This window comes from Halichoerus grypus, chromosome X (genome assembly GCF_964656455.1).
Source record: "Halichoerus grypus chromosome X, mHalGry1.hap1.1, whole genome shotgun sequence".
NCBI classification, from domain to species: Eukaryota; Metazoa; Chordata; class Mammalia; order Carnivora; family Phocidae; genus Halichoerus; species Halichoerus grypus.
The window spans coordinates 78,823,426-78,846,174 of record NC_135727.1 but is presented as its reverse complement, the minus strand read 5'-3'; positions in this window follow the sequence as shown (position 1 = coordinate 78,846,174).

Sequence of the window (22,749 nt, the reverse complement as noted above, 5' to 3'; positions counted from 1 at the left end):
TGGGGACGGTTTCAGTATCGTAATATCAGGGAGAGACAGGCCAGTACAGAAGGCAGCTCTCAACTCACATCATGGTTATGCGGATAGTACCGTTGCCCAGGGTGTGTGTGCCGGCTTAGACACGGCCACCTAATTCAAAGGAAAAACTCCCTTGAGAGCCTGTGCTGCAGGTGAAACAGCTGCTCCTGTGGGTGGAAGCATTTTGTTGTGTGCGTGCGTGAGAGCACTGCAAGGGAGTCCAAAGCTTTTTGCGAGTGAGACTCAGGCCCCAGCGAAAGGCAGAACACGACTCCCCATGTGTTTCATCAAGCTAGCACGGCAGCCCCACTTTTGCATGGAAGGCTAATAGCTAGGTTCTAACTCGAAGAAACAACACTGTAGAGAAACCGTGCTTTAGCTACCGTCGACCTCTCTGTGGGCGAAGAAGTTTAGGGTGTACTGTGGCTGAGAGCCTCGGGACGGTTTCAATATCGTAATATCGGGGGAGAGACAGGCCAGTACAGAAGGCAGCTCTCAACTCACATCATGGTTATGGGGCTAGTACCGTTGCCCTGGGTGTGTGTGCAGGCTTAAAGACAGCCACCTAACTCAAAGGAAAAACACGGTAGAGAATCCGTGCTTCAGCTAAAACAGCCGCTCCTGAGGGTGGAAGCATTTGGTTGTGTGCGTGCGTGAGAGGACTGCAAGGGAGTCCAAAGTTTCTGCGAGTGAGACTCAGGCCCCAGCAAAAGGCAGAACACGACTCCCCGTGTGTTTCCTTTAGCTAGCACTGCGGCCCTACTTTTGCATGGAAGTCTAATCGCTAGCGTTCTTCCTGGAAGAAACAACACGGTAGAGAAACCGTGCTTTAGCTACCATCCACCTCTCTGAGGGAGGAAGCACTTTCCAGGCTACCGTGGGTGAGAGCCTGAGGAACGGGTTCCTTACGTGAAACCGAGGGAGAAGGAGTCCGGGCCAGAAGGCTCCTCTCGACTCAGCTCTTGTTACCTGAAGCTAACACTTCGGCTCCATGTGTGCATAGGAATGCTAAGGGCTCCGCACTGATTTGGCAGAAAGAAGCCGGTCAAGAACCCCAGCTTCAGCTCATTCGCCTCTCCACAGGGTGGCAGCATTTTCAAGTCTGCTCGAGTGCAAACCTGGGGAAGGAGTCCCAGCAGAATTCGGAGGGAGAAATAAGCATGGGCAGAAGACACCTATCGACTCAACTCTTGTTTCGGGAAACTAGATCGGCTCTCCCGTGTGTGCGTGGAGTCCTCAGTGCCATCCACGTAACGCAAAGGAACAAAACTGTAGAGAACCCGTGCCTCAGCAAAGATCGCCCTTCCTGAGCGGGAACTTCATGTATTGTGTGTTTTTGTGAAAGCATGAGAAATGGAACCTACACGTAACTCGGAGTGAGAAGCAGGCCTGGAAGGAAGGCTGCTGTCGACTCACCTCTTGTTTGAGGAGATTAGCACTGCTGCACCCTGTGTGCCTGGATGCCTAGTTACCAGGCTACTAACACCAAGAATCAATCCTATAGAGTGACTGCGCTTCAGTTAACATTGCCGTTCCTGAAGCAGGAGGAATTTGACACTGCTCGTGTACGAGACACCGGGGAAAGGGTCCCATACGTGAAATGGAGTGAGAAACAGGCCGGTGCGGAAGGCAGCTCTCAAGTCACCTCTGGTTTATGAGGCTAGTACCCTTGCCCCGGGGGTGCCTGCAGGCCTAAAGCCAACCACCTAACTCAAAGGAACAACTCTGTAGGGAATTTCTGCTTCGGCTAAAAGAGCCATGCCTCAGGGTGGACGCATTTTGCTGTGTGCATGCGTGAGCGCACTGCAGGTGAGCCCAAAACCATTTTCCTTGTGAGACCCAGGCCCCGGAAGAAGCCAGAACACGACTCCCCACTTGCTCCATGAAGCTAGAACTGCGGTCCCAATTTTGCTTGGAAGTCTAATAGATAGCTTTCTAACTCGGAGAAACAACACTGTAGAGAAACCGTGCTTTAGCTACTGTCGACCTCTCTGTGGGCGAAGCAGTTTAGGGTGTACTGTGGCTGAGAGCCTGGGGACGGTTTCCATTTCGTAATATCGGGGGAGAGAAAGGCCGGTACATAATGCAGCTCTGAACTCACTACATGGTTATGGGGAAAGTTCCGTTCCCCCGTGGGAGTGTGCAGGCTTAAACACAGCCACCTTACTCGACGGAAAAACTCGGTTGAGAGCCTGTGCTGCAGGTAAAACAGCTGCTCCTGAGTGTGGAAGCATTTTGTTGTGTGCGTGCGTGAGAGCACTGCAAGGGAGTCCAAAGCTTTTTGCGAGTGAGACTCAGGCCCCAGCGAAAGGCAGAACACCACTCCCCATGTGTTTCATCAAGCTAGCACGGCAGCCCCACTTTTGCATGGAAGTCTAATAGCTAGCGTTGTAACTCGAAGAAACAACAGTGTAGAGAAACGGTGCCTTAGCTACCGTCGACCTCTCTGTGGGCGAAGCAGTTTAGGGTAAACTGTGGCTGAGAGCCTGGGGACGGTTTCAATATCGTAATATCAGGGAGAGACAGGCGGGTACAGAAGGCAGCTCTCAACTCACATCATGGTTATGCGGATAGTACCGTTGCCCAGGGTGTGTGTGCCGGTTTAAACACAGCCACCTAATTCAAAGGAAAAACTCCCTTGAGAGCCTGTGCTGCAGGTAAAACAGCTGCTCCTGTGGGTGGAAGCATTTTGTTGTGTGTGTGCGTGAGAGCACGGCAAGGGAGTCCAAAGCTTTTTGCGAGTGAGTCTCAGGCCCCAGCGAAAGGCAGAACACGACTCCCCATGTGTTTCATCAAGCTAGCACGGCAGCCCCACTTTTGCATGGAAGGCTAATAGCTAGCGTTCTAACTCGAAGAAACGACACTGCAGAGAAACCGTGCTTTAGCTACCGTCGACCTCTCTGTGGGGGAAGCAGTTTAAGGTGTACAGTGGGTGAGAGCCTGGGGACGGTTTCCATTTCGTAATATCGGGGGAGAGACAGGCCGGTACAGAAGGCAGCTCTCAACTCACTACATGGTTATGGGGCTAGATCCGTTGCCCATGTTGTGTGTGCAGGCTTAAACACAGCCACCTAACTCGAAGGAAAAACTCGGTAGAGAGCCTGTGCTGTAGGTAAAACAGCTGCTCCTGAGTGTGGAGGCATTTTGTTGTGTGCGTCCGTGAGAGCACTGCAAGGGAGTCCAAAGCTTTTTGCGAGTGAGACTCAGGCCCCAGCAAAAGGCAGAACACGACTCCCCATGTGTTTCATCACGCTAGCACGGCAGCCGCACTTTTGCATGGAAGTCTAATAGCTAGCGTTCTAACTGGAAGAAAACACTGTAGAGAGACCGTGCTTTAGCTACCGTCGACCTCTAGACGGAGGAAGCATTCCACGGAGTACCGTGGCTGAGAGCCTGGGGAACGGGTTCCATACGTGAAAACAAGGGAGAAATAGGTCCTGGCAGAAGGCACCTCTGGACTCAGCTCTTGCTACCTGAAGCTAACACTACTGCTCCATGTGTGCTTGGAATGCTATGTGCTCGACACTGACTGGGAATAAACAAGCCTGTAAAGAATCCCAGCTGCAGCTCATTCGCCTACCAGGCTACTAACACCAAGAATCAATGCTGTAGCGTTACTGCGCTTTAGCTAACATTGCCGTTCCTGAAGCCGCAGGAGTTGTATAGTGCTCGTGTATGAGAGACCGGGGAAAGGGTCCCATACGTGAAATGGAGTGAGAAACAGGCCGGTGCGGAAGGCAGCTCTCAACTTACCTCTTGTTTATGAGGCTAGGACCCTTGCCCCGGGTGTGCCTGCAGGCCATAAGCCAACCACCTAACTCAAAGGAACAACTCTGTAGGGAATTCCTGCTTCGCCTAAAATAGCCATGCCTCAGGGTGGATGCATTGTGTGGTGTGCATGCGTGAGTGCACAGCAAGTGAGTCCAAAACCATTTTCCCTGTGAGACCCAGGCCCCGGAAGAAGCCAGAACACGACTCCCCACTTGCTCCATGAAACTAGTACTGCGGCCCCACTTTTGAATTGAAGTCTAATGGCTAGCTTTCTAACTCGAAGAAACAACACTGTAGAGAAACCGTGCTTTAGCTACCGACGACCTCTCTGTGGGCGAAGAAGTTTAGGGTGTACTGTGGCTGAGAGCCTGGGGACGGTTTCCATATCGTAATATCGGGGGAGAGACAGGCCGGTACAGAAGGCAGCTCTCAACTCACATCATGGTTATGGGGCTAGTACCGTTGCCCAGGCTGTGTGTGCCAGCTTAAACACAGCCACCTAACTCGAAGGAAAAACTCGGTTGAGAGCCTGTGCTGCAGGTAAAACAGCTGCTCCTGAGGGTGACAGCATTTTGTTGTGTGCGTGCGTGAGAGCACTGCAAGGGAGTCCAAAGCTTTTTGCGAGTGAGACTCAGGCCCCAGCGAAAGGCAGAACACGACTCCCCATGTGTTTCAACACGCTAGCACGGCAGCCCCACTTTTGCATGGAAGTCTAATAGCTAGCGTTCTAACTCGAAGAAACAACACTGTAGAGAAACGGTGCCTTAGCTACCGTCGACCTCTCTGTGGGCGAAGCACTTTAGGGTAAACTGTGGCTGAGAGCCTGGGGACGGTTTCAATATCGTAATATCAGAGAGAGACAGGCCGGTACAGAAGGCAGCTCTCAACTCACATCATGGTTATGCGGATAGTACCATTGCCCAGGGTGTGTGTGCCGGCTTAAACACAGCCACCTAATTCAAAGGAAAAACTCCCTTGAGAGCCTGTGCTGCAGGTAAAACAGCTGCTCCTGTGGGTGGAAGCATTTTGTTGTGTGCGTGCGGGAGAGCACGGCAAGGGAGTCCAAAGCTTTTTGCGAGTGACACTCAGGCCCGAGCGAAAGGCAGAACACGTCTCCCCATGTGATTCATCAAACTAGCACGGCAGCCCCACTTTGGCATGGAAGGCCAATAGCTAGCGTTCTAACTCGAAGAAACAACACTGTAGAGAAACCGTGATTTAGCTACCGTCGACCTCTCTGTGGGTGAAGTAGTTGAGGGTGTACTGTGGCTGAGAGCCTGGGGACGGTTTCCATATCGTAATATCGGGGGAGAGACAGGCCGGTACAGAAGGCAGCTCTCAACTCACATCATGGTTATGGTGCTAGTACCGTTGCCCAGGCTGTGTGTGCCAGCTTAAACACAGCCACCTAACTCGAAGGAAAAACTCGGTTGAGAGCCTGTGCTGCAGGTAAAACAGCTGCTCCTGAGGGTGGCAGCATTTTGTTGTGTGCGTGCGTGAGAGCACTGCAAGGGAGTCCAAAGCTTTTTGCAAGTGAGACTCAGGCCCCAGCGAAAGGCAGAACACGACTCCCCATGTGTTTCAACACGCTAGCACGGCAGCCCCACTTTTGCATGGAAGTCTAATAGCTAGCGTTCTAACTCGAAGAAACAACACTGTAGAGAAACGGTGCCTTAGCTACCGTCGACCTCTCTGTGGGCGAAGCACTTTAGGGTAAACTGTGGCTGAGAGCCTGGGGACGGTTTCAATATCGTAATATCAGAGAGAGACAGGCCGGTACAGAAGGCAGCTCTCAACTCACATCATGGTTATGCGGATAGTACCGTTGCCCAGGGTGTGTGTGCCGGCTTAAACACAGCCACCTAATTCAAAGGAAAAACTCCCTTGAGAGCCTGTGCTGCAGGTAAAACAGCTGCTCCTGTGGGTGGAAGCATTTTGTTGTGTGCGTGCGTGAGAGCACGGCAAGGGAGTCCAAAGCTTTTTGCGAGTGACACTCAGGCCCGAGCGAAAGGCAGAACACGTCTCCCCATGTGATTCATCAAACTAGCACGGCAGCCCCACTTTGGCATGGAAGGCCAATAGCTAGCGTTCTAACTCGAAGAAACAACACTGTAGAGAAACCGTGCTTTAGCTACCGTCGACCTCTCTGTGGGTGAAGTAGTTGAGGGTGTACTGTGGCTGAGAGCCTGGGGACGGTTTCCATTTCGTAATATCGGGAGAGAGACAGGCCGGTACAGAAGGCACCTCTCAACTTACATCATGGTTATGGGGCTAGTTCCGTTGCCCAGGGTGTGTTTGCAGGCTTAAAGACAGCCACCTAACTCAAAGGAAAAACACGGTACAGAATCCGTGCTTCAGCTAAAACAGCCGCTCCTGAGGGTGGAAGCATTGGGTTGTGTGCGTCCGTGAGAGCACTGCAAGGGAGTCCAAAGCTTTTTGCGAGTGAGACTCAGGCCCCAGCGAAAGGCAGAACACCACTCCCCATGTGTTTCATCAAGCTAGCACGGCAGCCCCACTTTTGCATGGAAGTCCAATAGCTGGCGTTCTAACTCGAAGAAACAACACTGGAGAGAAACCGTGCCTTAGCTACCGTCGATCTCTCTGTGGGCGAAGCAGTTTAGGGTAAACTGTGGCTGAGAGCCTGGGGACGGTTTCAGTATCGTAATATCAGGGAGAGACAGGCCAGTACAGAAGGCAGCTCTCAACTCACATCATGGTTATGCGGATAGTACCGTTGCCCAGGGTGTGTGTGCCGGCTTAGACACGGCCACCTAATTCAAAGGAAAAACTCCCTTGAGAGCCTGTGCTGCAGGTGAAACAGCTGCTCCTGTGGGTGGAAGCATTTTGTTGTGTGCGTGCGTGAGAGCACTGCAAGGGAGTCCAAAGCTTTTTGCGAGTGAGACTCAGGCCCCAGCGAAAGGCAGAACACGACTCCCCATGTGTTTCATCAAGCTAGCACGGCAGCCCCACTTTTGCATGGAAGGCTAATAGCTAGGTTCTAACTCGAAGAAACAACACTGTAGAGAAACCGTGCTTTAGCTACCGTCGACCTCTCTGTGGGCGAAGAAGTTTAGGGTGTACTGTGGCTGAGAGCCTGGGGACGGTTTCAATATCGTAATATCGGGGGAGAGACAGGCCAGTACAGAAGGCAGCTCTCAACTCACATCATCGTTATGGGGCTAGTACCGTTGCCCTGGGTGTGTGTGCAGGCTTAAAGACAGCCACCTAACTCAAAGGAAAAACACGGTAGAGAATCCGTGCTTCAGCTAAAACAGCCGCTCCTGAGGGTGGAAGCATTTGGTTGTGTGCGTGCGTGAGAGGACTGCAAGGGAGTCCAAAGTTTCTGCGAGTGAGACTCAGGCCCCAGCAAAAGGCAGAACACGACTCCCCGTGTGTTTCCTTTAGCTAGCACTGCGGCCCTACTTTTGCATGGAAGTCTAATCGCTAGCGTTCTTCCTGGAAGAAACAACACGGTAGAGAAACCGTGCTTTAGCTACCATCCACCTCTCTGAGGGAGGAAGCACTTTCCAGGCTACCGTGGGTGAGAGCCTGAGGAACGGGTTCCTTACGTGAAACCGAGGGAGAAGGAGTCCGGGCCAGAAGGCTCCTCTCGACTCAGCTCTTGTTACCTGAAGCTAACACTTCGGCTCCATGTGTGCATAGGAATGCTAAGGGCTCCGCACTGATTTGGCAGAAAGAAGCCGGTCAAGAACCCCAGCTTCAGCTCATTCGCCTCTCCACAGGGTGGCAGCATTTTCAAGTCTGCTCGAGTGCAAACCTGGGGAAGGAGTCCCAGCAGAATTCGGAGGGAGAAATAAGCATGGGCAGAAGACACCTATCGACTCAACTCTTGTTTCGGGAAACTAGATCGGCTCTCCCGTGTGTGCGTGGAGTCCTCAGTGCCATCCACGTAACGCAAAGGAACAAAACTGTAGAGAACCCGTGCCTCAGCAAAGATCGCCCTTCCTGAGCGGGAACTTCATGTATTGTGTGTTTTTGTGAAAGCATGAGAAATGGAACCTACACGTAACTCGGAGTGAGAAGCAGGCCTGGAAGGAAGGCTGCTGTCGACTCACCTCTTGTTTGAGGAGATTAGCACTGCTGCACCCTGTGTGCCTGGATGCCTAGTTACCAGGCTACTAACACCAAGAATCAATCCTATAGAGTGACTGCGCTTCAGTTAACATTGCCGTTCCTGAAGCAGGAGGAATTTGACACTGCTCGTGTACGAGACACCGGGGAAAGGGTCCCATACGTGAAATGGAGTGAGAAACAGGCCGGTGCGGAAGGCAGCTCTCAAGTCACCTCTGGTTTATGAGGCTAGTACCCTTGCCCCGGGGGTGCCTGCAGGCCTAAAGCCAACCACCTAACTCAAAGGAACAACTCTGTAGGGAATTTCTGCTTCGGCTAAAAGAGCCATGCCTCAGGGTGGACGCATTTTGCTGTGTGCATGCGTGAGCGCACTGCAGGTGAGCCCAAAACCATTTTCCTTGTGAGACCCAGGCCCCGGAAGAAGCCAGAACACGACTCCCCACTTGCTCCATGAAGCTAGAACTGCGGTCCCAATTTTGCTTGGAAGTCTAATAGATAGCTTTCTAACTCGGAGAAACAACACTGTAGAGAAACCGTGCTTTAGCTACTGTCGACCTCTCTGTGGGCGAAGCAGTTTAGGGTGTACTGTGGCTGAGAGCCTGGGGACGGTTTCCATTTCGTAATATCGGGGGAGAGAAAGGCCGGTACATAATGCAGCTCTGAACTCACTACATGGTTATGGGGAAAGTTCCGTTCCCCCGTGGGAGTGTGCAGGCTTAAACACAGCCACCTTACTCGACGGAAAAACTCGGTTGAGAGCCTGTGCTGCAGGTAAAACAGCTGCTCCTGAGTGTGGAAGCATTTTGTTGTGTGCGTGCGTGAGAGCACTGCAAGGGAGTCCAAAGCTTTTTGCGAGTGAGACTCAGGCCCCAGCGAAAGGCAGAACACCACTCCCCATGTGTTTCATCAAGCTAGCACGGCAGCCCCACTTTTGCATGGAAGTCTAATAGCTAGCGTTGTAACTCGAAGAAACAACAGTGTAGAGAAACGGTGCCTTAGCTACCGTCGACCTCTCTGTGAGCGAAGCAGTTTAGGGTAAACTGTGGCTGAGAGCCTGGGGACGGTTTCAATATCGTAATATCAGGGAGAGACAGGCGGGTACAGAAGGCAGCTCTCAACTCACATCATGGTTATGCGGATAGTACCGTTGCCCAGGGTGTGTGTGCCGGTTTAAACACAGCCACCTAATTCAAAGGAAAAACTCCCTTGAGAGCCTGTGCTGCAGGTAAAACAGCTGCTCCTGTGGGTGGAAGCATTTTGTTGTGTGCGTGCGTGAGAGCACGGCAAGGGAGTCCAAAGCTTTTTGCGAGTGACACTCAGGCCCGAGCAAAAGGCAGAACACGTCTCCCCCTGTGATTCATCAAACTAGCACGGCAGCCCCACTTTGGCATGGAAGGCCAATAGCTAGCGTTCTAACTCGAAGAAACGACACTATAGAGAAACCGTGCTTTAGCTACCATCGACCTCTCTGTGGGTGAAGTAGTTGAGGGTGTACTGTGGCTGAGAGCCTGGGGACGGTTTCCATTTCGTAATATCGGGGGAGAGACAGGCCGGTACAGAAGGCACCTCTCAACTCACTACATGGTTATGGGGCTAGTTCCGTTGCCCAGGGTGTGTTTGCAGGCTTAAAGACAGCCACCTAACTCAAAGGAAAAACACGGTACAGAATCCGTGCTTCAGCTAAAACAGCCGCTCCTGAGGGTGGAAGCATTGGGTTGTGTGCGTCCGTGAGAGCACTGCAAGGGAGTCCAAAGCTTTTTGCGAGTGAGACTCAGGCCCCAGCGAAAGGCAGAACACCACTCCCCATGTGTTTCATCAAGCTAGCACGGCAGCCCCACTTTTGCATGGAAGTCCAATAGCTAGCGTTCTAACTCGAAGAAACAACACTGGAGAGAAACCGTGCCTTAGCTACCGTCGACCTCTCTGTGGGCGAAGCAGTTTAGGGTAAACTGTGGCTGAGAGCCTGGGGACGGTTTCAGTATCGTAATATCAGGGAGAGACAGGCCAGTACAGAAGGCAGCTCTCAACTCACATCATGGTTATGCGGATAGTACCGTTGCCCAGGGTGTGTGTGCCGGCTTAGACACGGCCACCTAATTCAAAGGAAAAACTCCCTTGAGAGCCTGTGCTGCAGGTGAAACAGCTGCTCCTGTGGGTGGAAGCATTTTGTTGTGTGCGTGCGTGAGAGCACTGCAAGGGAGTCCAAAGCTTTTTGCGAGTGAGACTCAGGCCCCAGCGAAAGGCAGAACACGACTCCCCATGTGTTTCATCAAGCTAGCACGGCAGCCCCACTTTTGCATGGAAGGCTAATAGCTAGGTTCTAACTCGAAGAAACAACACTGTAGAGAAACCGTGCTTTAGCTACCGTCGACCTCTCTGTGGGCGAAGAAGTTTAGGGTGTACTGTGGCTGAGAGCCTGGGGACGGTTTCCATTTCGTAATATCGGGGGAGAGAAAGGCCGGTACATAATGCAGCTCTGAACTCACTACATGGTTATGGGGAAAGTTCCGTTCCCCCGTGGGAGTGTGCAGGCTTAAACACAGCCACCTTACTCGACGGAAAAACTCGGTTGAGAGCCTGTGCTGCAGGTAAAACAGCTGCTCCTGAGTGTGGAAGCATTTTGTTGTGTGCGTGCGTGAGAGCACTGCAAGGGAGTCCAAAGCTTTTTGCGAGTGAGACTCAGGCCCCAGCGAAAGGCAGAACACCACTCCCCATGTGTTTCATCAAGCTAGCACGGCAGCCCCACTTTTGCATGGAAGTCTAATAGCTAGCGTTGTAACTCGAAGAAACAACAGTGTAGAGAAACGGTGCCTTAGCTACCGTCGACCTCTCTGTGGGCGAAGCAGTTTAGGGTAAACTGTGGCTGAGAGCCTGGGGACGGTTTCAATATCGTAATATCAGGGAGAGACAGGCCGGTACAGAAGGCAGCTCTCAATTCACATCATGGTTATGCGGATAGTACCGTTGCCCAGGGTGTGTGTGCCGGTTTAAACACAGCCACCTAATTCAAAGGAAAAACTCCCTTGAGAGCCTGTGCTGCAGGTAAAACAGCTGCTCCTGTGGGTGGAAGCATTTTGTTGTGTGCGTGCGTGAGAGCACGGCAAGGGAGTCCAAAGCTTTTTGCGAGTGACACTCAGGCCCGAGCGAAAGGCAGAACACGTCTCCCCATGTGATTCATCAAACTAGCACGGCAGCCCCACTTTGGCATGGAAGGCCAATAGCTAGCGTTCTAACTCGCAGAAACAACACTGTAGAGAAACCGTGCTTTAGCTACCGTCGACCTCTCTGTGGGTGAAGTAGTTGAGGGTGTACTGTGGCTGAGAGCCTGGGGACGGTTTCCATTTCGTAATATCGGGGGAGAGACAGGCCGGTACAGAAGGCACCTCTCAACTCACTACATGGTTATGGGGCTAGTTCCGTTGCCCAGGGTGTGTTTGCTGGCTTAAAGACAGCCACCTAACTCAAAGGAAAAACACGGTAGAGAATCCGTGCTTCAGCTAAAACAGCCGCTCCTGAGGGTGGAAGCATTGGGTTGTGTGCGTCCGTGAGAGCACTGCAAGGGAGTCCAAAGCTTTTTGCGAGTGAGACTCAGGCCCCAGCGAAAGGCAGAACACCACTCCCCATGTGTTTCATCAAGCTAGCACGGCAGCCTCACTTTTGCATGGAAGTCCAATAGCTAGCGTTCTAACTCGAAGAAACAACACTGGAGAGAAACGGTGCCTTAGCTACCGTCGACCTCTCTGTGGGCGAAGCACTTTAGGGTAAACTGTGGCTGAGAGCCTGGGGACGGTTTCAATATCGTAATATCAGGGAGAGACAGGCCGGTACAGAAGGCAGCTCTCAACTCACATCATGGTTATGCGGATAGTACCGTTGCCCAGGGTGTGTGTGCCGGTTTAAACACAGCCACCTAATTCTAAGGAAAAACTCCCTTGAGAGCCTGTGCTGCAGGTAAAACAGCTGCTCCTGTGGGTGGAAGCATTTTGTTGTGTGTGTGCGTGAGAGCACGGCAAGGGAGTCCAAAGCTTTTTGCGAGTGAGACTCAGGCCCCAGCGAAAGGCAGAACACGACTCCCCATGTGTTTCATCAAGCTAGCACGGCAGCCCCACTTTTGCATGGAAGGCTAATAGCTAGCGTTCTAACTCGAAGAAACGACACTGTAGAGAAACCGTGCTTTAGCTACCGTCGACCTCTCTGTGGGCGAAGCAGTTTAGGGTGTACTGTGGGTGAGAGCCTGGGGACGGTTTCAATATCGTAATATCGGGGGAGAGACAGGCCAGTACAGAAGGCAGCTCTCAACTCACATCATGGTTATGGGGCTAGTACCGTTGCCCTGGGTGTGTGTGCAGGCTTAAAGACAGCCACCTAACCCAAAGGAAAAACACGGTAGAGAATTCGTGCTTCAGCTAAAACAGCCGCTCCTGAGGGTGGAAGCATTGGGTTGTGTGCGTCCGTGACAGCACTGCAAGGGAGTCCAAAGCTTTTTGCGAGTGAGACTCAGGCCCCAGCGAAAGGCAGAACACCACTCCCCATGTGTTTCATCAAGCTAGCACGGCAGCCCCACTTTTGCATGGAAGTCTAATAGCTAGCGTTGTAACTCGAAGAAACAACAGTGTAGAGAAACGGTGCCTTAGCTACCATCGACCTCTCTGTGGGCGAAGCACTTTAGGGTAAACTGTGGCTGAGAGCCTGGGGACGGTTTCAATATCGTAATATCAGGGAGAGACAGGCCGGTACAGAAGGCAGGTCTCAACTCACATCATGGTTATGCGGATAGTACCGTTGCCCAGGGTGTGTGTGCCGGTTTAAACACAGCCACCTAATTCAAAGGAAAAACTCCCTTGAGAGCCTGTGCTGCAGGTGAAACAGCTGCTCCTGTGGGTGGAAGCATTTTGTTGTGTGCGTGCGTGAGAGCACTGCAAGGGAGTCCAAAGCTTTTTGCGAGTGAGACTCAGGCCGCAGCGAAAGGCAGAACACGACTCCCCATGTGTTTCAACACGCTAGCACGGCAGCCCCACTTTTGCATGGAAGTCTAATAGCTAGCGTTCTAACTCGAAGAAACAACACTGTAGAGAAACGGTGCCTTAGCTACCGTCGACCTCTCTGTGGGCGAAGCACTTTAGGGTAAACTGTGGCTGAGAGCCCGGGGACGGTTTCAATATCGTAATATCAGAGAGAGACAGGCCGGTACAGAAGGCAGCTCTCAACTCACATCATGGTTATGCGGATAGTACCGTTGCCCAGGGTGTGTGTGCCGGCTTAAACACAGCCACCTAATTCAAAGGAAAAACTCCCTTGAGAGCCTGTGCTGCAGGTGAAACAGCTGCTCCTGTGGGTGGAAGCATTTTGTTGTGTGCGTGCGTGAGAGCACTGCAAGGGAGTCCAAAGCTTTTTGCGAGTGAGACTCAGGCCCCAGCGAAAGGCAGAACACGACTCCCCATGTGTTTCATCAAGCTAGCACGGCAGCCCCACTTTTGCATGGAAGGCTAATAGCTAGGTTCTAACTCGAAGAAACAACACTGTAGAGAAACCGTGCTTTAGCTACCGTCGACCTCTCTGTGGGCGAAGAAGTTTAGGGTGTACTGTGGCTGAGAGCCTGGGGACGGTTTCAATATCGTAATATCGGGGGAGAGACAGGCCAGTACAGAAGGCAGCTCTCAACTCACATCATGGTTATGGGGCTAGTACCGTTGCCCTGGGTGTGTGTGCAGGCTTAAAGACAGCCACCTAACTCAAAGGAAAAACACGGTAGAGAATCCGTGCTTCAGCTAAAACAGCCGCTCCTGAGGGTGGAAGCATTGGGTTGTGTGCGTGCGTGAGAGGACTGCAAGGGAGTCCAAAGTTTCTGCGAGTGAGACTCAGGCCCCAGCAAAAGGCAGAACACGACTCCCCGTGTGTTTCCTTTAGCTAGCACTGCGGCCCTACTTTTGCATGGAAGTCTAATCGCTAGCGTTCTTCCTGGAAGAAACAACACGGTAGAGAAACCGTGCTTTAGCTACCATCCACCTCTCTGAGGGAGGAAGCACTTTCCAGGCTACCGTGGGTGAGAGCCTGAGGAACGGGTTCCTTACGTGAAACCGAGGGAGAAGGAGTCCGGGCCAGAAGGCTCCTCTCGACTCAGCTCTTGTTACCTGAAGCTAACACTTCGGCTCCATGTGTGCATAGGAATGCTAAGGGCTCCGCACTGATTTGGCAGAAAGAAGCCGGTCAAGAACCCCAGCTTCAGCTCATTCGCCTCTCCACAGGGTGGCAGCATTTTCAAGTCTGCTCGAGTGCAAACCTGGGGAAGGAGTCCCAGCAGAATTCGGAGGGAGAAATAAGCATGGGCAGAAGACACCTATCGACTCAACTCTTGTTTCGGGAAACTAGATCGGCTCTCCCGTGTGTGCGTGGAGTCCTCAGTGCCATCCACGTAACGCAAAGGAACAAAACTGTAGAGAACCCGTGCCTCAGCAAAGATCGCCCTTCCTGAGCGGGAACTTCATGTATTGTGTGTTTTTGTGAAAGCATGAGAAATGGAACCTACACGTAACCCGGAGTGAGAAGCAGGCCTGGAAGGAAGGCTGCTGTCGACTCACCTCTTGTTTGAGGAGATTAGCACTGCTGCACCCTGTGTGCCTGGATGCCTAGTTACCAGGCTACTAACACCAAGAATCAATCCTATAGAGTGACTGCGCTTCAGTTAACATTGCCGTTCCTGAAGCAGGAGGAATTTGACACTGCTCGTGTACGAGACACCGGGGAAAGGGTCCCATACGTGAAATGGAGTGAGAAACAGGCCGGTGCGGAAGGCAGCTCTCAAGTCACCTCTGGTTTATGAGGCTAGTACCCTTGCCCCGGGGGTGCCTGCAGGCCTAAAGCCAACCACCTAACTCAAAGGAACAACTCTGTAGGGAATTTCTGCTTCGGCTAAAAGAGCCATGCCTCAGGGTGGACGCATTTTGCTGTGTGCATGCGTGAGCGCACTGCAGGTGAGCCCAAAACCATTTTCCTTGTGAGACCCAGGCCCCGGAAGAAGCCAGAACACGACTCCCCACTTGCTCCATGAAGCTAGAACTGCGGTCCCAATTTTGCTTGGAAGTCTAATAGATAGCTTTCTAACTCGGAGAAACAACACTGTAGAGAAACCGTGCTTTAGCTACTGTCGACCTCTCTGTGGGCGAAGCAGTTTAGGGTGTACTGTGGCTGAGAGCCTGGGGACGGTTTCCATTTCGTAATATCGGGGGAGAGAAAGGCCGGTACATAATGCAGCTCTGAACTCACTACATGGTTATGGGGAAAGTTCCGTTCCCCCGTGGGAGTGTGCAGGCTTAAACACAGCCACCTTACTCGACGGAAAAACTCGGTTGAGAGCCTGTGCTGCAGGTAAAACAGCTGCTCCTGAGTGTGGAAGCATTTTGTTGTGTGCGTGCGTGAGAGCACTGCAAGGGAGTCCAAAGCTTTTTGCGAGTGAGACTCAGGCCCCAGCGAAAGGCAGAACACCACTCCCCATGTGTTTCATCAAGCTAGCACGGCAGCCCCACTTTTGCATGGAAGTCTAATAGCTAGCGTTGTAACTCGAAGAAACAACAGTGTAGAGAAACGGTGCCTTAGCTACCGTCGACCTCTCTGTGGGCGAAGCAGTTTAGGGTAAACTGTGGCTGAGAGCCTGGGGACGGTTTCAATATCGTAATATCAGGGAGAGACAGGCCGGTACAGAAGGCAGCTCTCAATTCACATCATGGTTATGCGGATAGTACCGTTGCCCAGGGTGTGTGTGCCGGTTTAAACACAGCCACCTAATTCAAAGGAAAAACTCCCTTGAGAGCCTGTGCTGCAGGTAAAACAGCTGCTCCTGTGGGTGGAAGCATTTTGTTGTGTGTGTGCGTGAGAGCACGGCAAGGGAGTCCAAAGCTTTTTGCGAGTGAGACTCAGGCCCCAGCGAAAGGCAGAACACGACTCCCCATGTGTTTCATCAAGCTAGCACGGCAGCCCCACTTTTGCATGGAAGGCTAATAGCTAGCGTTCTAACTCGAAGAAACGACACTGCAGAGAAACCGTGCTTTAGCTACCGTCGACCTCTCTGTGGGGGAAGCAGTTTAAGGTGTACTGTGGCTGAGAGCCTGGGGACGGTTTCCATTTCGTAATATCGGGGGAGAGACAGGCCGGTACAGAAGGCACCTCTCAACTCACTACATGGTTATGGGGCTAGTTCCGTTGCCCAGGGTGTGTTTGCTGGCTTAAAGACAGCCACCTAACTCAAAGGAAAAACACGGTAGAGAATCCGTGCTTCAGCTAAAACAGCCGCTCCTGAGGGTGGAAGCATTGGGTTGTGTGCGTCCGTGAGAGCACTGCAAGGGAGTCCAAAGCTTTTTGCGAGTGAGACTCAGGCCCCAGCGAAAGGCAGAACACCACTCCCCATGTGTTTCATCAAGCTAGCACGGCAGCCTCACTTTTGCATGGAAGTCCAATAGCTAGCGTTCTAACTCGAAGAAACAACACTGGAGAGAAACGGTGCCTTAGCTACCGTCGACCTCTCTGTGGGCGAAGCAGTTTAGGGTAAACTGTGGCTGAGAGCCTGGGGACGGTTTCAATATCGTAATATCAGGGAGAGACAGGCCGGTACAGAAGGCAGCTCTCAACTCACATCATGGTTATGCGGATAATACCGTTGCCCAGGGTGTGTGTGCCGGTTTAAACACAGCCACCTAATTCAAAGGAAAAACTCCCTTGAGAGCCTGTGCTGCAGGTAAAACAGCTGCTCCTGTGGGTGGAAGCATTTTGTTGTGTGTGTGCGTGAGAGCACGGCAAGGGAGTCCAAAGCTTTTTGCGAGTGAGACTCAGGCCCCAGCGAAAGGCAGAACACGACTCCCCATGTGTTTCATCAAGCTAGCACGGCAGCCCCACTTTTGCATGGAAGGCTAATAGCTAGCGTTCTAACTCGAAGAAACGACACTGTAGAGAAACCGTGCTTTAGCTACCGTCGACCTCTCTGTGGGCGAAGCAGTTTAGGGTGTACTGTGGGTGAGAGCCTGGGGACGGTTTCAATATCGTAATATCGGGGGAGAGACAGGCCAGTACAGAAGGCAGCTCTCAACTCACATCATGGTTATGGGGCTAGTACCGTTGCCCTGGGTGTGTGTGCAGGCTTAAAGACAGCCACCTAACTCAAAGGAAAAACACGGTAGAGAATCCGTGCTTCAGCTAAAACAGCCGCTCCTGAGGGTGGAAGCATTTGGTTGTGTGCGTGCGTGAGAGGACTGCAAGGGAGTCCAAAGTTTCTGCGAGTGAGACTCAGGCCCCAGCAAAAGGCAGAACACGACTCCCCGTGTGTTTCCTTTAGCTAGCACTGCGGCCCTACTTTTGCATGGAAGTCTAATCGCTAGCGTTCTTCCTGGAAGAAACAACACGGTAGAGAAACCGTGCTTTAGCTACCATCCACCTCTCTGAGGGAGGAAGCACTTTCCAGGCTACCGTGGGTGAGAGCCTGAGGAACGGGTTCCTTACGTGAAACCGAGGGAGAAGGAGTCCGGGCCAGAAGGCTCCTCTCGACTCAGCTCTTGTTACCTGAAGCTAACACTTCGGCTCCATGTGTGCATAGGAATGCTAAGGGCTCCGCACTGATTTGGCAGAAAGAAGCCGGTCAAGAACCCCAGCTTCAGCTCATTCGCCTCTCCACAGGGTGGCAGCATTTTCAAGTCTGCTCGAGTGCAAACCTGGGGAAGGAGTCCCAGCAGAATTCGGAGGGAGAAATAAGCATGGGCAGAAGACACCTATCGACTCAACTCTTGTTTCGGGAAACTAGATCGACTCTCCCGTGTGTGCGTGGAGTCCTCAGTGCCATCCACGTAACGCAAAGGAACAAAACTGTAGAGAACCCGTGCCTCAGCAAAGATCGCCCTTCCTGAGCGGGAACTTCATGTATTGTGTGTTTTTGTGAAAGCATGAGAAATGGAACCTACACGTAACTCGGAGTGAGAAGCAGGCCTGGAAGGAAGGCTGCTGTCGACTCACCTCTTGTTTGAGGAGATTAGCACTGCTGCACCCTGTGTGCCTGGATGCCTAGTTACCAGGCTACTAACACCAAGAATCAATCCTATAGAGTGACTGCGCTTCAGTTAACATTGCTGTTCCTGAAGCAGGAGGAATTTGACACTGCTCGTGTACGAGACACCGGGGAAAGGGTCCCATACGTGAAATGGAGTGAGAAACAGGCCGGTGCGGAAGGCAGCTCTCAAGTCACCTCTGGTTTATGAGGCTAGTACCCTTGCCCCGGGGGTGCCTGCAGGCCTAAAGCCAACCACCTAACTCAAAGGAACAACTCTGTAGGGAATTTCTGCTTCGGCTTAAAGAGCCATGCCTCAGGGTGGACGCATTTTGCTGTGTGCATGCGTGAGCGCACTGCAGGTGAGCCCAAAACCATTTTCCTTGTGAGACCCAGGCCCCGGAAGAAGCCAGAACACGACTCCCCACTTGCTCCATGAAGCTAGAACTGCGGTCCCAATTTTGCTTGGAAGTCTAATAGATAGCTTTCTAACTCGGAGAAACAACACTGTAGAGAAACCGTGCTTTAGCTACTGTCGACCTCTCTGTGGGCGAAGCAGTTTAGGGTGTACTGTGGCTGAGAGCCTGGGGACGGTTTCCATTTCGTAATATCGGGGGAGAGAAAGGCCGGTACATAATGCAGCTCTGAACTCACTACATGGTTATGGGGAAAGTTCCGTTCCCCCGTGGGAGTGTGCAGGCTTAAACACAGCCACCTTACTCGACGGAAAAACTCGGTTGAGAGCCTGTGCTGCAGGTAAAACAGCTGCTCCTGAGTGTGGAAGCATTTTGTTGTGTGCGTGCGTGAGAGCACTGCAAGGGAGTCCAAAGCTTTTTGCGAGTGAGACTCAGGCCCCAGCGAAAGGCAGAACACCACTCCCCATGTGTTTCATCAAGCTAGCACGGCAGCCACACTTTTGCATGGAAGTCTAATAGCTAGCGTTGTAACTCGAAGAAACAACAGTGTAGAGAAACGGTGCCTTAGCTACCGTCGACCTCTCTGTGGGCGAAGCAGTTTAGGGTAAACTGTGGCTGAGAGCCTGGGGACGGTTTCAATATCGTAATATCAGGGAGAGACAGGCCGGTACAGAAGGCAGCTCTCAATTCACATCATGGTTATGCGGATAGTACCGTTGCCCAGGGTGTGTGTGCCGGTTTAAACACAGCCACCTAATTCAAAGGAAAAATTCCCTTGAGAGCCTGTGCTGCAGGTAAAAGAGCTGCTCCTGTGGGTGGAAGCATTTTGTTGTGTGTGTGCGTGAGAGCACGGCAAGGGAGTCCAAAGCTTTTTGCGAGTGAGTCTCAGGCCCCAGCGAAAGGCAGAACACGACTCCCCATTTGTTTCATCAAGCTAGCACGGCAGCCCCACTTTTGCATGGAAGGCTAATAGCTAGCGTTCTAACTCGAAGAAACGACACTGCAGAGAAACCGTGCTTTAGCTACCGTCGACCTCTCTGTGGGGGAAGCAGTTTAAGGTGTACAGTGGGTGAGAGCCTGGGGACGGTTTCCATTTCGTAATATCGGGGGAGAGACATGCCGGTACAGAAGGCAGCTCTCAACTCACTACATGGTTATGGGGCTAGTTCCGTTGCCCATGTTGTGTGTGCAGGCTTAAACACAGCCACCTAACTCGAAGGAAAAACTCGGTAGAGAGCCTGTGCTGCAGGTAAAACAGCTGCTCCTGAGTGTGGAGGCATTTTGTTGTGTGCGTGCGTGAGAGCACTGCAAGGGAGTCCAAAGCTTTTTGCGAGTGAGACTCAGGCCCCAGCGAAAGGCAGAACACCACTCCCCATGTGTTTCATCACGCTAGCACGGCAGCCCCACTTTTGCATGGAAGTCTAATAGCTAGCGTTCTAACTGGAAGAAAACACTGTAGAGAGACCGTGCTTTAGCTACCGTCGACCTCTAGACGGAGGAAGCATTCCACGGAGTACCGTGGCTGAGAGCCTGGGGAACGGGTTCCATACGTGAAAACAAGGGAGAAATAGGTCCTGGCAGAAGGCACCTCTGGACTCAGCTCTTGCTACCTGAAGCTAACACTACTGCTCCATGTGTGCTTGGAATGCTATGTGCTCGACACTGACTGGGAATAAACAAGCCTGTAAAGAATCCCAGCTGCAGCTCATTCGCCTACCAGGCTACTAACACCAAGAATCAATGCTGTAGCGTTACTGCGCTTTAGCTAACATTGCCGTTCCTGAAGCCGCAGGAGTTGTATAGTGCTCGTGTATGAGAGACCGGGGAAAGGGTCCCATACGTGAAATGGAGTGAGAAACAGGCCGGTGCGGAAGGCAGCTCTCAACTCACCTCTTGTTTATGAGGCTAGGACCCTTGCCCCGGGTGTGCCTGCAGGCCATAAGCCAACCACCTAACTCAAAGGAACAACTCTGTAGGGAATTCCTGCTTCGCCTAAAATAGCCATGCCTCAGGGTGGATGCATTGTGTGGTGTGCATGCGTGAGTGCACAGCAAGTGAGTCCAAAACAATTTTCCCTGTGAGACCCAGGCCCCGGAAGAAGCCAGAACACGACTCCCCACTTGCTCCATGAAACTAGTACTGCGGCCCCACTTTTGAATTGAAGTCTAATGGCTAGCTTTCTAACTCGAAGAAACAACACTGTAGAGAAACCGTGCTTTAGTTACCGTCGACCTCTCTGTGGGCGAAGAAGTTTAGGGTGTACTGTGGCTGAGAGCCTGGGGACGGTTTCCATATCGTAATATCGGGGGAGAGACAGGCCGGTACAGAAGGCAGCTCTCAACTCACATCATGGTTATGGGGCTAGTACCGTTGCCCAGGGTGTGTGTGCCAGCTTAAACACAGCCACCTAACTCGAAGGAAAAACTCGGTAGAGAATCCGTGCTTCAGCTAAAACAGCCGCTCCTGAGGGTGGAAGCATTGGGTTGTGTGCGTCCGTGAGAGCACTGCAAGGGAGTCCAAAGCTTTTTGCAAGTGAGACTCAGGCCCCAGCGAAAGGCAGAACACCACTCCCCATGTGTTTCATCAAGCTAGCACGGCAGCCCCACTTTTGCATGGAAGTCCAATAGCTAGCGTTGTAACTCGAAGAAACAACAGTGTAGAGAAACGGTGCCTTAGCTACCGTCGACCTCTCTGTGGGCGAAGCAGTTTAGGGTAAACTGTGGCTGAGAGCCTGGGGACGGTTTCAGTATCGTAATATCAGGGAGAGACAGGCCAGTACAGAAGGCAGCTCTCAACTCACATCATGGTTATGCGGATAGTACCGTTGCCCAGGGTGTGTGTGCCGGCTTAGACACGGCCACCTAATTCAAAGGAAAAACTCCCTTGAGAACCTGTGCTGCAGGTAAAACAGCTGCTCCTGTGGGTGGAAGCATTTTGTTGTGTGCGTGCGTGAGAGCACTGCAAGGGAGTCCAAAGCTTTTTGCGAGTGACACTCAGGCCCCAGCGAAAGGCAGAACAGGACTCCCCATGTGTTTCATCAAGCTAGCACGGCAGCCCCACTTTTGCATGGAAGGCTAATAGCTAGCGTTCTAACTCGAAGAAACGACACTGTAGAGAAACCGTGCTTTAGCTACCGTCGACCTCTCTGTGGGCGAAGAAGTTTAGGGTGTACTGTGGCTGAGAGCCTTGGGACGGTTTCAATATCGTAATATCGGGGTTAGACAGGCCAGTACAGAAGGCAGCTCTCAACTCACATCATGGTTATGGGGCCAGTACCGTTGCCCTGGGTGTGTGTGCAGGCTTAAAGACAGCCACCTAACTCAAAGGAAAAACACGGTAGAGAATCCGTGCTTCAGCTAAAACAGCCGCTCCTGAGGGTGGAAGCATTTGGTTGTGTGCGTGCGTGAGAGGACTGCAAGGGAGTCCAAAGTTTCTGCGAGTGAGACTCAGGCCCCAGCAAAAGGCAGAACACGACTCCCCGTGTGTTTCCTTTAGCTAGCACTGCGGCCCTACTTTTGCATGGAAGTCTAATCGCTAGCGTTCTTCCTGGAAGAAACAACACGGTAGAGAAACCGTGCTTTAGCTACCATCCACCTCTCTGAGGGAGGAAGCACTTTCCAGGCTACCGTGGGTGAGAGCCTGAGGAACGGGTTCCTTACGTGAAACCGAGGGAGAAGGAGTCCGGGCCAGAAGGCTCCTCTCGACTCAGCTCTTGTTACCTGAAGCTAACACTTCGGCTCCATGTGTGCATAGGAATGCTAAGGGCTCCGCACTGATTTGGCAGAAAGAAGCCGGTCAAGAACCCCAGCTTCAGCTCATTCGCCTCTCCACAGGGTGGCAGCATTTTCAAGTCTGCTCCAGTGCAAACCTGGGGAAGGAGTCCCAGCAGAATTCGGAGGGAGAAATAAGCATGGGCAGAAGACACCTATCGACTCAACTCTTGTTTCGGGAAACTAGATCGGCTCTCCCGTGTGTGCGTGGAGTCCTCAGTGCCATCCACGTAACGCAAAGGAACAAAACTGTAGAGAACCCGTGCCTCAGCAAAGATCGCCCTTCCTGAGCGGGAACTTCATGTATTGTGTGTTTTTGTGAAAGCATGAGAAATGGAACCTACACGTAACCCGGAGTGAGAAGCAGGCCTGGAAGGAAGGCTGCTGTCGACTCACCTCTTGTTTGAGGAGATTAGCACTGCTGCACCCTGTGTGCCTGGATGCCTAGTTACCAGGCTACTAACACCAAGAATCAATCCTATAGAGTGACTGCGCTTCAGTTAACATTGCCGTTCCTGAAGCAGGAGGAATTTGACACTGCTCGTGTACGAGACACCGGGGAAAGGGTCCCATACGTGAAATGGAGTGAGAAACAGGCCGGTGCGGAAGGCAGCTCTCAAGTCACCTCTGGTTTATGAGGCTAGTACCCTTGCCCCGG